Here is a 12,366-nt window from a genome sequence, read left to right on the forward strand (position 1 = left end):
TATGTGTTATATAGTATACAATATATAATATATCATATCTTATTATGTATAATATAAAATATATAACATATATTCATATATAAATTTATATATTTCCAATATATTTACATTATAAATGTATTTATATATACACATAAAAACACATACATAAACCTACTAATAATATAAATTATCAATACATACTTAAATAATATATTATATATTACACAATATATAATACAATATGTAATATATAGCACATATATAATATATAATACATACTATGTAATATGTAATATTTAACCTATCAAATATATAATATATTATATAACCAATGAATGATATATAATATAATCATGTAATAACAGCCTGTATAATGCATAATATATAATATATGATATAGGATATCTAATATAATAAAACTATATTATAATATATATTATATATTACATATAATAATTATATGATTTTCATTATGTATTATATTATATGTTATGCATTATATATCATATGTCATATATCATATATCACATATCATAATTTATGACCATATATAATATACCATATGTTATATATTATATATTATATGTTATATCACACGTTATATATTATATGCTCTATGTCATATGTTATATCATATATTATATATCGTATATTACACGTTACACATCATATATTATATGTTATATGTCATGTTATATATTATGTATTATATGTTATACGGTGTGTATTATATATCATATATAATATATGTTCTATATTACATATCATATTTCATATATTATACATTGTGTATTATGCCTTATATAATATATATTACATATTATATGTTATATTATATATTATATATCCTATGTCATATATCATAGATCATATATTAGATATTATATGTTATATATTTTATGTTATACATTATGTTATGTATTATTTATCATTATATAAGTATTATATATTATATATATTTGTTATAGAGTCTATATGTGGAATTTACACTGATGATGAGATAAAGAATACAGCTTTCTTTAGAGTTCACAAAAGACACCCCTAGAGACAACCAGTCCCTGTAATGTCTGTGTCTCAGAGAGCAGGACAGTTTTAATAGCACTGAATGTACTGTGTCAGTGCACAAACATCAATGAAACTGTGCAGATATCACCTTGGGTCTTTTTCTACATTATTTCAATCCAAAGAAACCACTAAGTTTCTGGCTGAAGCTATTGAGCAGACAAGTAACTTTATTTCTGTTGTTTTATATGTTTGATGATAACATCAAATGTTAATTTTACTGCTCCCCCTTCCAAAAACATAAAGGTGGGGTACTGTTGCGTCAAATCCAACAGACCCTGTATAATTTGGCAACCACAGTGATGCTTGACTATAAGCAACATGAACCAGTGTGTTTCTTGCTTCATTTGATTTACATGGATTTAAATAAAAGGGCTATATGAATGTGCAGACTATAGTATTCTTTCTAGGGGAGATAAGTGAGCATGAGGAAATTACAGGTGTATAAGTATGTAAAATATATTGAAATCCTTTGATTGTCATACTTCAGTTTTTTATGATATGTTAAGTAATCTCAGAAATGGATTAAATCAAGTGTTTATGCCTTATTTTTAAAAGAAATTGTTAGATTGCTTTAAGGCTGCGGCTTAAGATGAGATAGGAGTTTATTAAAATGTATTATTTCCTGTGTAAAACCTGATTATGCAAATGCATGTGCATATTCTCAACAGTTGAATCATGCTGGATAAGATACTCCATTTTTTTTTTTATCTTACTTTGTTAGGAGAAAGGGTCATCTAGAACCTTTCCGTAAGAGGCAGCTAGAATGAGGTGAGGAGCATCGAGCAGTGTTGGCTGCTGGCACTCCTGCGTTTTCACATGGACACACTTTAGCCTTACCGTTGGAGCAATGGAATACCTTGGGAAGTGTATGGATGTACTGTTTGGGACTGTAGATCAAAAGATACACATCTTAGGGGAATGCCGCCCCTTCCTCTTGTACTGCAACTCTGACTTTAAAATTAATGCTTACAAATAAGAAAAATGATAATAATAAAAATATAAAAACATACAAAAGTTAGGGAAACAGTACTCCATTTTTTTTTCATATCTGAAGAAACTCTGGAAGAAGCTGGAGTACCCTGAGACTAAACCCGGGGTTCCTGTTTCTCGTAAGCCCCAGCAGGCTCATAAATACCCTAATAATAAGTATGGGCAACAATCTGTTTCATACGTGAGCCACACTCTTCCCTGAGCCTGCAGAAAGAGTGGCAAACAGGGTCTCCAGCAGAGAGGGGGGTTATCCTGTAACTCCTGCTGGGCTGAGTGGACAGCAGGCCTTGGCTTTCAGTGCTGGCTCGATTTAGTGTTGACGACCTTTTGCAGTGGCCGGTAACCCTGAAGAAGGGTTTTCTAAAATCTTCCTATCTTCTAAAATTCAATACTAAAAATCAACTATGCAACCAAAACATTTGTTTCTAAGTGAATCTGTTATACTGGAACCAAGCTGCCTCTTGTTAATTTTTTTCAATTGCATGAATTTCAGTTAATTGCTGTAATAACCTAGAACCCATAGAAAGAAAGTTTTATTATAAAATGTCATTTTCCCACTAACACCAAACCCCTAGAGATAATTACACAGGAAGAACCCTTGATATTACAGTAGACTACATGATCAATATGCAGACTGGGACAAAAATTAAAGATTGATAAATTTAAAAATGATATGTCTGTAAACATAAACTTATTATAAAATAGTGACCACTTTTTCTCTTCTCTTAGAAATGGATGCATGGATGCATGTTTTATAGATAACAGGTATTTTTAAGATGCCAGTTTGAGCAGTGTTTTCTCTATTTAAAAATTTATAAATGTCAAAACCATAAAAGGTCAGTTAAATAAAGCCACTTCTGCTTTATTTTTTAAAAATACATTCTTCCTTTTCAAAAAGTTTACCTTGATTTAGAGGCTTCTTTAGAGAAAATAACTAATAAATATATGTTTCTTGGACATAATGCAGGCATTTAGGGTACGTAAAGGTAAGACGCATTGGAGAAAACAGCTATTGGGCACTCAGGTAAGGAAAATACTCATGTAGATCAAACTAATGCACCATTTCTTAAGAAAGAAGACAGACTTAGTGATGGTTCTAGAAGCACTCATTCATTTATTAAAGAAATATTTGTGGACATGCAGTTTAACAATAACATTTTAGAGGCCTAAAATATATTAGATTCTGGCCAATGCAGACAACTACAAAAACATTAGAAGTAATGTATCAACTGCATGTGGGCATCCTGGGGTACACAGCCCATTCTTAAGAGAACGAGATATCTGATAAAAGTAACCTATAAGATCAGTATGAATTATGTAAAGTGGGGTGGGCAAGGGAGCGTGCCAGAAAGGGAGAAATTGAGACAATGTCTGAGACAAAGGTGCTCACATCTCTTAGAGATCGCAGTAGAGTGTTGGGATTACCAATTTGAGAAACCCTAAAATGAGAGGTATGAAGGTGACCAGGCAAGTTTAAAAAATAAAATTCTTGCAAGCGAATGGTAAGAAAACATGGGAGCTAGATTGATCATGTTCAAGGATGAACATTGACCTGAACATAGACATGTCTTTGAAAGTTCACTTGCCACTGGTGTGTAGAAGGAGCTGAGGGAATTAGGTGACAAACGGGACAACTGGACACACATGACCATTTCATCATCTCACAGGATGGATTGGGCTGGCTTTGAAAAGAATGGCTGTACTGGGAATGGGGAACAGAGAATGGGTCATTTTGAGTGTGTGGCTAAAGTGAGACTTGGCATTTGTGGCTGGAAGAAGTTAGAGGATAAACATACATGTATGGAATAAGACCGGGATGCCCAGCTTAGGCAGGTTGATAGATGGTATTACTAATTGTGTATCTGAAAGGGGTTGGATGACATCTCATTTTCTTTATTTTTTTTTTCAAGAAAGTCAGTTTCCCTTTTAGTTTCTTCAAATGTCTACCTTCTTGAATATTTTTACAATACTAAATATTGAAAAGTCAACCAAACAAAACATTGAGCAGGAATAAACATTAAGTGTGGGATGAGAAATTGTTTGTGCTATTGAATTTGAAGTCTTCGAATATCATCTAAGCCAACATTGAGTTATTTTAATAGGAAAATGGACAATAGAAGCTTTTATGCAGTAGGAAAAGGGAGATGGAAGAGACAACTCTGAATTATCAGGGAATAAATACCAATATCCTTGGTCTGAAGTTGGTCTGAATTTGCAAGGAAAACATTGCAGCTAGGGATGTATTCATAAACATTTGAAAACTAATGTGTAAGCTGAAAAATAGGCCTAAAACATTATGTGAAGGAACACTTGCATTTAAGATGTAGAAGAACGCTTAAGAGAAAAGAAACTGTTGGAACAGAGAAAAATGTGTGGGATCCCATGAAGATTTTGACCATAAACAGACAATACATAGGATTAAGTGATTCGGAGCTGGAAATACACTTTGTGATTCAAATGTGAAGTATGTTTTCTCTGCAGCCTCAGTTAGCTACAACTGAAAGAAGGAAACGTTACTGATGATCATTTTTTAGCCATATGTTTTTTAAAGACAGCACGATGACTTAGAAGATTTATTCATTTGAATAACAACAGAAAAAGAAGTCTCCAGGCAATTTGATTTTTGGGGACCAGTGTTGTGTTTTAGTAGGTTGAGGCTACTCCTTGTGGGGAACTGGTTTGAATCCCAGCTGCTCTGTTTATGATCCAGTGGCCTGTTAATGTGCCCTGGAAAACAGCAGAGGATGGCCCATGCAGTGGGACCAGCACCCGCAAGGGAGACCCCGATAAAGATTCTGTCTCCTGGCTTTGGCCTGTCCTAACTCTGACCACTGTGACCGTAGGGCATAAATGACCTTTCTCTGTATCTCTCCTCCAGCCATAACTCTGCTTTTTCAAATAAGAAAATAAATCTAAAAGTGTATTTTATTGACAGATTTGCAAAGGCAACTCAATGGAGGAAGTACTTTAAAAAAAACTGTTAGAATGATCAGAAGTCTCCATAATAAGTAAATAAAGAAATTTCTTACTGTAATACAATTAATAAAATACTTTGGGATTAGAGTTAAGTACAAAATACAAAGCTAAAATTTGATGCTAATATTTTTCAATTAAGCATAGGCTAAAGGTATCCCAGACACTGATAAGTGATGTTGTTATCTATCTCACAGATCATAACCAATAGGTCAAAAAGTCAAAATTTTTAAGATCTTGACAAGTTTTTGCCATCAAAAACTAAAATAATTCTGAAAACATTTTTGAGAGAAAGGAAAGATATGGCCAAGGTGGAAATTGTTTTTTTTCCCCTCTTTTATTTGGAATATACATGGTTTTATTTGGGGAATTTATGTGGGTGACAATTATGGAAACTGAAGAAATTCAGTTATTCAAATTATTCCTGGATTGTGACTCTGACTACATGTTGAACAATGAACCAGGTAGCTAACTGGAGATTCTAAAGCTTTAAATGCCTTAAGCACCTCCTATTAGTATATAACCAAAAAAAAAAAAGTAATTTTAAGCAAGCATAAGTTGCTTGGAATGAAAGCAGTGATTAATTATAAAAATCATCTCAAAATGAAGAATCAGTAAGCCCTGGAAAAATGTCAACAGAACAATGAATATCTAAATGGTATTGAGCTAATAATACAAACTAAAGTTAATCTAAATAAATATTTACACTTCAATGAGAGTAAATGCTATATTATAGCAGAACAGATTATTGTGTAAACTAGATAACTTTCCATTGAATACAAACTTAACTGCAAAGGACATTTTTAATAAATATAACAGTTATAGCAAAATTCACTCTGTTGACAGATGTATTAAGCAAAATCACTAAATGATACAAATTATGGACACAAGCTATAAGAAACTTGAAGGTAATAAAGAAAAAGCTGTAATGTGAACCAACCAACCAGATCTATTGTTACCAACTTGGTTGGTATCCAACCAAGTTATCAGTAGAACAAAAAAAAAGTAGAGGGAGGGAAAATGAGAAAAAAAAAGTCACAACAACAGAAAAAACTACCCAAAAAACCTGTTGATGGTCATATTGAAAGCTTACAGAGACCTATTACCAAGGAATATAAGTGAAAGAAGGCTACAGTATAATCCCAGAGTACAAAACATGTAGAAAAAATTCTAAAACTTTCTGGAGCAGAAACAAAATTGAAACTGGGTGAACATCACAGTTCTTTCCAACAACTGAAGAGATAGTATTAACTGTTCAAAGTTTTGTAAAGTTATGTTTACCAGCCCATATTAATTCAAATATTCAACTTTTTTAATAATTAAGAAATATCAATCATTATTATAATCTGTTAGATGATACTACAACACTATTATGGTATTTCTGAAATATTTTTCCAGTAAACTAATATTTCTAGAACATGCTGAATGTCAGATATTGTATAAATAGTATATTTAAATCATGAAGTTATAAACAAGAAGTACAAACTCATAATACTGACTGTTAGTTTCTGGACTTTAATGTTAAGGTCGCAGAGACAGATAACCAAAGGCACAGGTTTAAATATGTCATTCGGGTTTCGAACACCTTTATCCCGTATATTTTGAAAAGCTGAAAGCTGTAAATCTTCCTTTCTAATAAAAATAAATTAATCCTTATTTTTTTAAATAATGAATTATGAGAGAATTCCTTATTGAAGGTCTGCAGTAACTGGTTTTGTCAAACAGTTCTGAGGTTGTAAAATAGTACCTTTGAGACATTACTTGACAACTTTTAAAAAGCAGAGTTAAAGTGTAACCTGTCCCAAAGATAGCAATTTTCCCTGGGTAAGTAGTTAAGGGAAATGAAAACATCCAGCTCAGAAAAGCGTGCACTTGCATGCTTAAAGCAGGTGGATTTATGGTACCCTACATGACTGGAACATGAGAGTGAACGGAAATATTGTGCGATATCTACATAATGAGAGTCTTCTCATCATTTAAAAAGATAAAAAATACTATTCCAAAATTACATACATAATCTGGAAAACTTAAGATTGGGAAAAATGATGGAGAGGAAGTACTACACTAGCGTTTCATTTCTATGGAGTTCAAGAACAGAAAATACTAATATGTGGTCATAGAAGTCAGAGCACTGGCTGGCAGACTGGAAGAGCACCCAGGGCATTTTCTGAACGGATACAGTGCTTTGCAGCTGATTGACGTGGGGATAAGTTTTATATTTGCATTTACTAAAATATTAAGTTGTACTTTGGAATGCTCATTTAAACTCAAGTTTTGGCTCAACTTAAAAATGCATCTCTCTACATTGCACAGACATTTCAAAGTAAGATGATTTCACTTTAGAGATGATCATCAAAAATACTAAGTAAATGAAATTATTCATCTTGTAAGGAAATTTACTGCTGATTAAATCTGTACATTGTAACAAGAAAATCAAATGTACATATGCATAATGAAATCTAGCATTTTAATTATATATTACAAGTATTATGTACTTTATTTACATCTAAAATTTGGAAATGGAAGCAAAAAAGACTTAAATCTCTAAATGTAAGAACAGATCAGAGAAAAACGTACATAAATACTGTATAAAAGCAGGGACAGCTCACCTCATTAGAATTGCAATAATATCAATGAACCATGTTTTTGTATTTAAAAATATAAACCTAAAACTATCTGACGGCATGATACAATTTTGTTTAAGATTTATTTGTTTTTATTGCAAAGTCAGATATATGGAGAGGAGGAGAGACAGAGAGGAATATATTCCGTCTGATGCTTCACTCCCCAAGTGAGTGCAATGGCTGGTGCTGCGCCGATCCGAAGCCAGGAGCAGGAACTTCTTCCAGGTCTCTCATGCGGGTGCAGAGCCCCAAGGCTTTGGGCCGTCCTCGACTGCTTTCCCAGGCCACAAGCAGGGAGCTGGATGGGAAGTGGAGCTGCCGGGATTAGAACCGGCACCCATCTGTGATCCTGGGCATGCAAGGTGAGGACTTTAACCACAATGCTATCACGCCGGGTCCAAATGATACAGTTTTTCAAAAAATGTTTCAATGAGTCTAAGGAAAGAAATCAGAAAGGTTACAGTACACACATTAGGCCTTTAAAAAAATATTCTCACTGATTCTTAGTAGGATAAGTTGGAACAGTCTTTTTGTGGAGCAAGTTGGCAGAATGTACAAAGTAAGAATTTATTTCACTGAGAAATTAATCTTTTATAGACATTCTATATAAGCAGATATTAACATGCATGAAAAATTATGTGCACATTATGCAAATTTTATGATACAGTTTTTACAAATTGGGAATTATACAAAGATAATAAATAGGAAGGAGAAAACTTAATACATATATACCATGGCACATATTCAGGCATTATGGAAGATATCTACAGACATACAAAACTCTAGATAAACACATGATGTAAGGTCATTTACATAAACAAACATGTACACACACACACTGGCAGGAAAAAAGAAATAAGAAGATCTTTGCACACTACATAGGTGATAGGGGGCTAATCTCCAGAATACACAAAAACTCCAGAACAACCAAAACACCAAAACAAACAGACCACTCAAGAAATAGGCATGGGAAATGGGCAGACATTTCACAAAGGAATAAACCCAAATGGCAAATAAACATACAAAAAAATGTTCAAGCTCTCTGGCAATGAGGGAAATCCAAATTAAGACATCAATGAGGTATCACCTAATGTCAGTAAGGGTGGCACACATACAAAAAACCAACAACAACACTTGCTGGCGAGGATGCGGGGAAAAGGGAACCCTACTCCACTGCTGGTGGGGCTGCAGGCTGGTACAGCCTCTATGAAAATCAGTATGGAGAACACTCAAACAACTCAAAATCAACATACCGTATGATCCAGCAATAGCACTCCTAGGAATATATCCAAAACAACTGTTACATGAGAAACCTACATGCACCCTCATGTTCATAGCAGCACAATCAGTAATTGCAAAAACTTGGAAGCAACTGAAATGCCCATCAACAGAAGACTGGATAAGAAAACTATGGTTCATCTGCTCCATGGAATACTACTCAGCTATTTAAAAAAAAAAACAAAATGCAGTTCTTTGTGGCCAAATGGGCCCAACTGGAAACCATTATGCTAAGGGAAATGAGCCAATCCCAAAAGGTCAGATACCACATGTTTACCTTAATTTAAGATGAAATGATGCCAATCCGAAAAACAGTACCTGTAAAATCTAATATTCTTTCAACCCCAAATAGTCTGTATCACATGCAATAAGATATTGTGATGTAACCAAGGAACCAACAACAACAACAAAAATACGACAGGCTTTTAACAGTGGCTTCTTCCTTTCAGAGTATGTGTGGCGGATTGGGATACACCAATCCGCCTTGTACATAAACCTTCTACATTGCCTTGTACTTAGGACAATTGTATTCAGCTCGGTGTCTAAAAATGAAAGGGATTCCACTCCTATCTTTTGACTTGTAAAGAAAAAAAAAAGAGAGAGAGAGAGACAAGAAATAGTGACTGCAAAATATCGTGAGCAGGAGAAGTCTTTGTCTCTTTTTTTTTTCTTAACAGATGATGTCAGCGTAATACTGAAAAACAGGGAAAGATGGTTTTCAGTTATGCCAGAGATCCTGAAGAAGCAAGCAAGATGGAATATATAGGCCAGGTAACATACAGAAGCAACTTCCAATATTTTATGTAGATTCTTAGGATTCAGAACAAGATTTTAGGCTACCTTTCCAGAATTCACTTCCCAGAATTATACATGTACTAACTGTATTCAAGAACCTAGTAACTGTAGGATCTAGCTGTTTTAACTATGCCAACCAATGAAAGCACCATTCAGATTGTGATTAAAATGAAAGGTGATAGAACACATGCATTGTCAGAACAGGTTGCAACACGGTGCATGACACCACTTGGGATCACCTTATAATATAATACGTGTGAATAGGTTTGAGTCACAACTTCACTTTCGATGGCAGCTTCCTGACGATGCCCCCTGGAAGGGAGCAGTGGTAGTACGTGGGTTTCTCGCTGGTGCTCACTCTAGCTCTGGGATAGATCTAGCTCTGTGCATTTGGAGTGAATCAGCAGGTGGAATATTTCTCTGCATGTTTCTTTGCCTTTCAAATAAAAGTTAAAAAAATATTTTAATACATATCTTCAAATGTTGATTGTTTTCACTTTCAAGAAATGCAATTGGTTTTAGCAAGTGCCATACATATTTGAATCCCCATTCTCAAATATTTAATTATTATTCAACTATATATGAATAATTGATTCGACTTCTAAAATTTAGTATCAAATCCGTGACAAATTAAGTTTAGTAATTAAGTTTAAAATTAAGAAGTTCATTTTAAGGTCTTTTTCTCCAGCTCCTTTTCTCTTGTCAAGGAATTTAAAAGAACTTCAGTGAAAGCAAGATGTGTACACACCCAGTCTTTTGTTGGGGAATTCGGAGATCTTTGAGGTCTTATCAGAACTTCTTACATCATTTTGAGTGATAACTCTTTGCGAGTCTTTTGCGAGTCTCCAAGGACCAGGGTCAAGTATTTGAACTTGCCTATCCCTCTGAGAATATGCATCTGATGAGAGACAATGATATTAATAAGAATAAATAAGACTAGGGAACATACCCTGCCATTCTAAGTGCTGTAAGGAAATAGAGCCAGAAGAGGATGAGAGAACAAAATGACTGAGGAGATCGATGTTTCTCACACAGGTTAGCACAGAACTTAATGAAATTAATGACTGAGACATGGGGCTGTCTGGGGCATAATATTTGTAGAGAGGCGTTCAATACAAGAGTCCTGAGTTGAGAATGTGTCAGGCTGTGGAAACAGCATCAGAGTTCAGTGTGGTTGGAACGCAGGGAGTGAATGGAAAAGCAGTGGGATCACATTAGAGTAGTCAGGTGCCAGATTCTGTGTTGTGGAGCCATTGAGACTTCTATCTAAGCAAGCTGATAGAATGGCCCAGCTGGTATTCTACAAAGAACAAATACAGATGGAGATTAAGGGATGGAGATTAAGGGAAACAATATATGGGGTTACAATATAAGAAGACATATTGGCATGCTGGAAAAAGTCCTAGTTTTCTCTCTGTGGTCATGACGTAATTAGTACTTCTCTATTCACTCTCAAAGACACTTCTGGACTACCTAAGGATAGCAGCAGAGGAGGTCATATGAAGCACCCCACGTCTGTGTTGACACTCTTTCATCTTCTGATCGGTGAGAAGAGTGAAGAGGTTTAACGGCTGAGAAACAGGTTTAATGGTAGCATCACCAAAGCAGAATGGAGGCTACTGGAGCCCACAGTGCTTTCCACACTCTCAGGTTAGAAGTCACCCAGGAGACTAGGACTTGCATGCAAATAATATACTGAGGAGGTATTCTGGGGAGAGATTAATGGAGTGGGAGGTGAGGAAATTCAAACACAGACAATCCCCATGTTAAATCTCAGAACATTTCCTACCTTACGGTGATTTGTGTGTGTACCAAGAAAGCCAGAGGAAATGTATCAACAGTCGAGTACTTTGTGGCTTCTAAGCATTATCTCCAATAGCCAAGGTATCTCCATCTAAGAAAGTACTACAAACTGCAATCTGTTTTGTGTTCTCCCAATAGGCTTTGCTGAAGCTCTAATGCCCAATCTAGTTTCATTTGGAGATGGGCCCTTCTGTTTGATAAGTGCATGAGAGTAGGAAACTCAAGGTGAGATTAGTGAGCAAAGAAAGGAAGGAAGGAAAGATGGCAGGAAAGAAGGAGGGAAGAAGGGAGGGAGGGAGGAGGGAGGAAGGAAAAAGCAGTTTTTCCGTCAGGCAGGGGAACAGAGAGACAGTGGCCATCTGAAAGTGAGGAAGAGGACTTTCATCATGAACCAAATTAGCCAGCATTTTGCTCTTAGACTTTGGATACCCCTCAGCTCTTAAAAAATGTTGTTTAAGCTATCCAGTTTATGAAGACGGTGTTTAGTGTATAAATTTTAGTAAGTATTGACTATTAGACTCAATGTTGAAATTTATGGGTGGACATGGAAAATAGGTGAATCCCAGCTGCTTTGGAAAGAGTACCAACAATAGCAGACCTAACCATTACTGCAGAAATGTAGATCACGAGTTTCTTGAGAATGCACTGAGACACACATATGAGGTGATAAACTTAAAGAATAGGCAGACAAATATAAAAGACTTAAGTTAGAAGAGAGGATGGGAATAATGATAAAAATAATGGCTAAGACATATAGCACTTAAGACGGGACAAGCTGTGACCCTGCAGTGAACGTGGGCAGAGAATCCTAGCACTTCCCTAGGTACTACAGAAATCACCAAGGACATATGACAGA

This window comes from Ochotona princeps, chromosome 3 (genome assembly GCF_030435755.1).
Source record: "Ochotona princeps isolate mOchPri1 chromosome 3, mOchPri1.hap1, whole genome shotgun sequence".
In the NCBI taxonomy this organism is placed as follows: Eukaryota; Metazoa; Chordata; class Mammalia; order Lagomorpha; family Ochotonidae; genus Ochotona; species Ochotona princeps.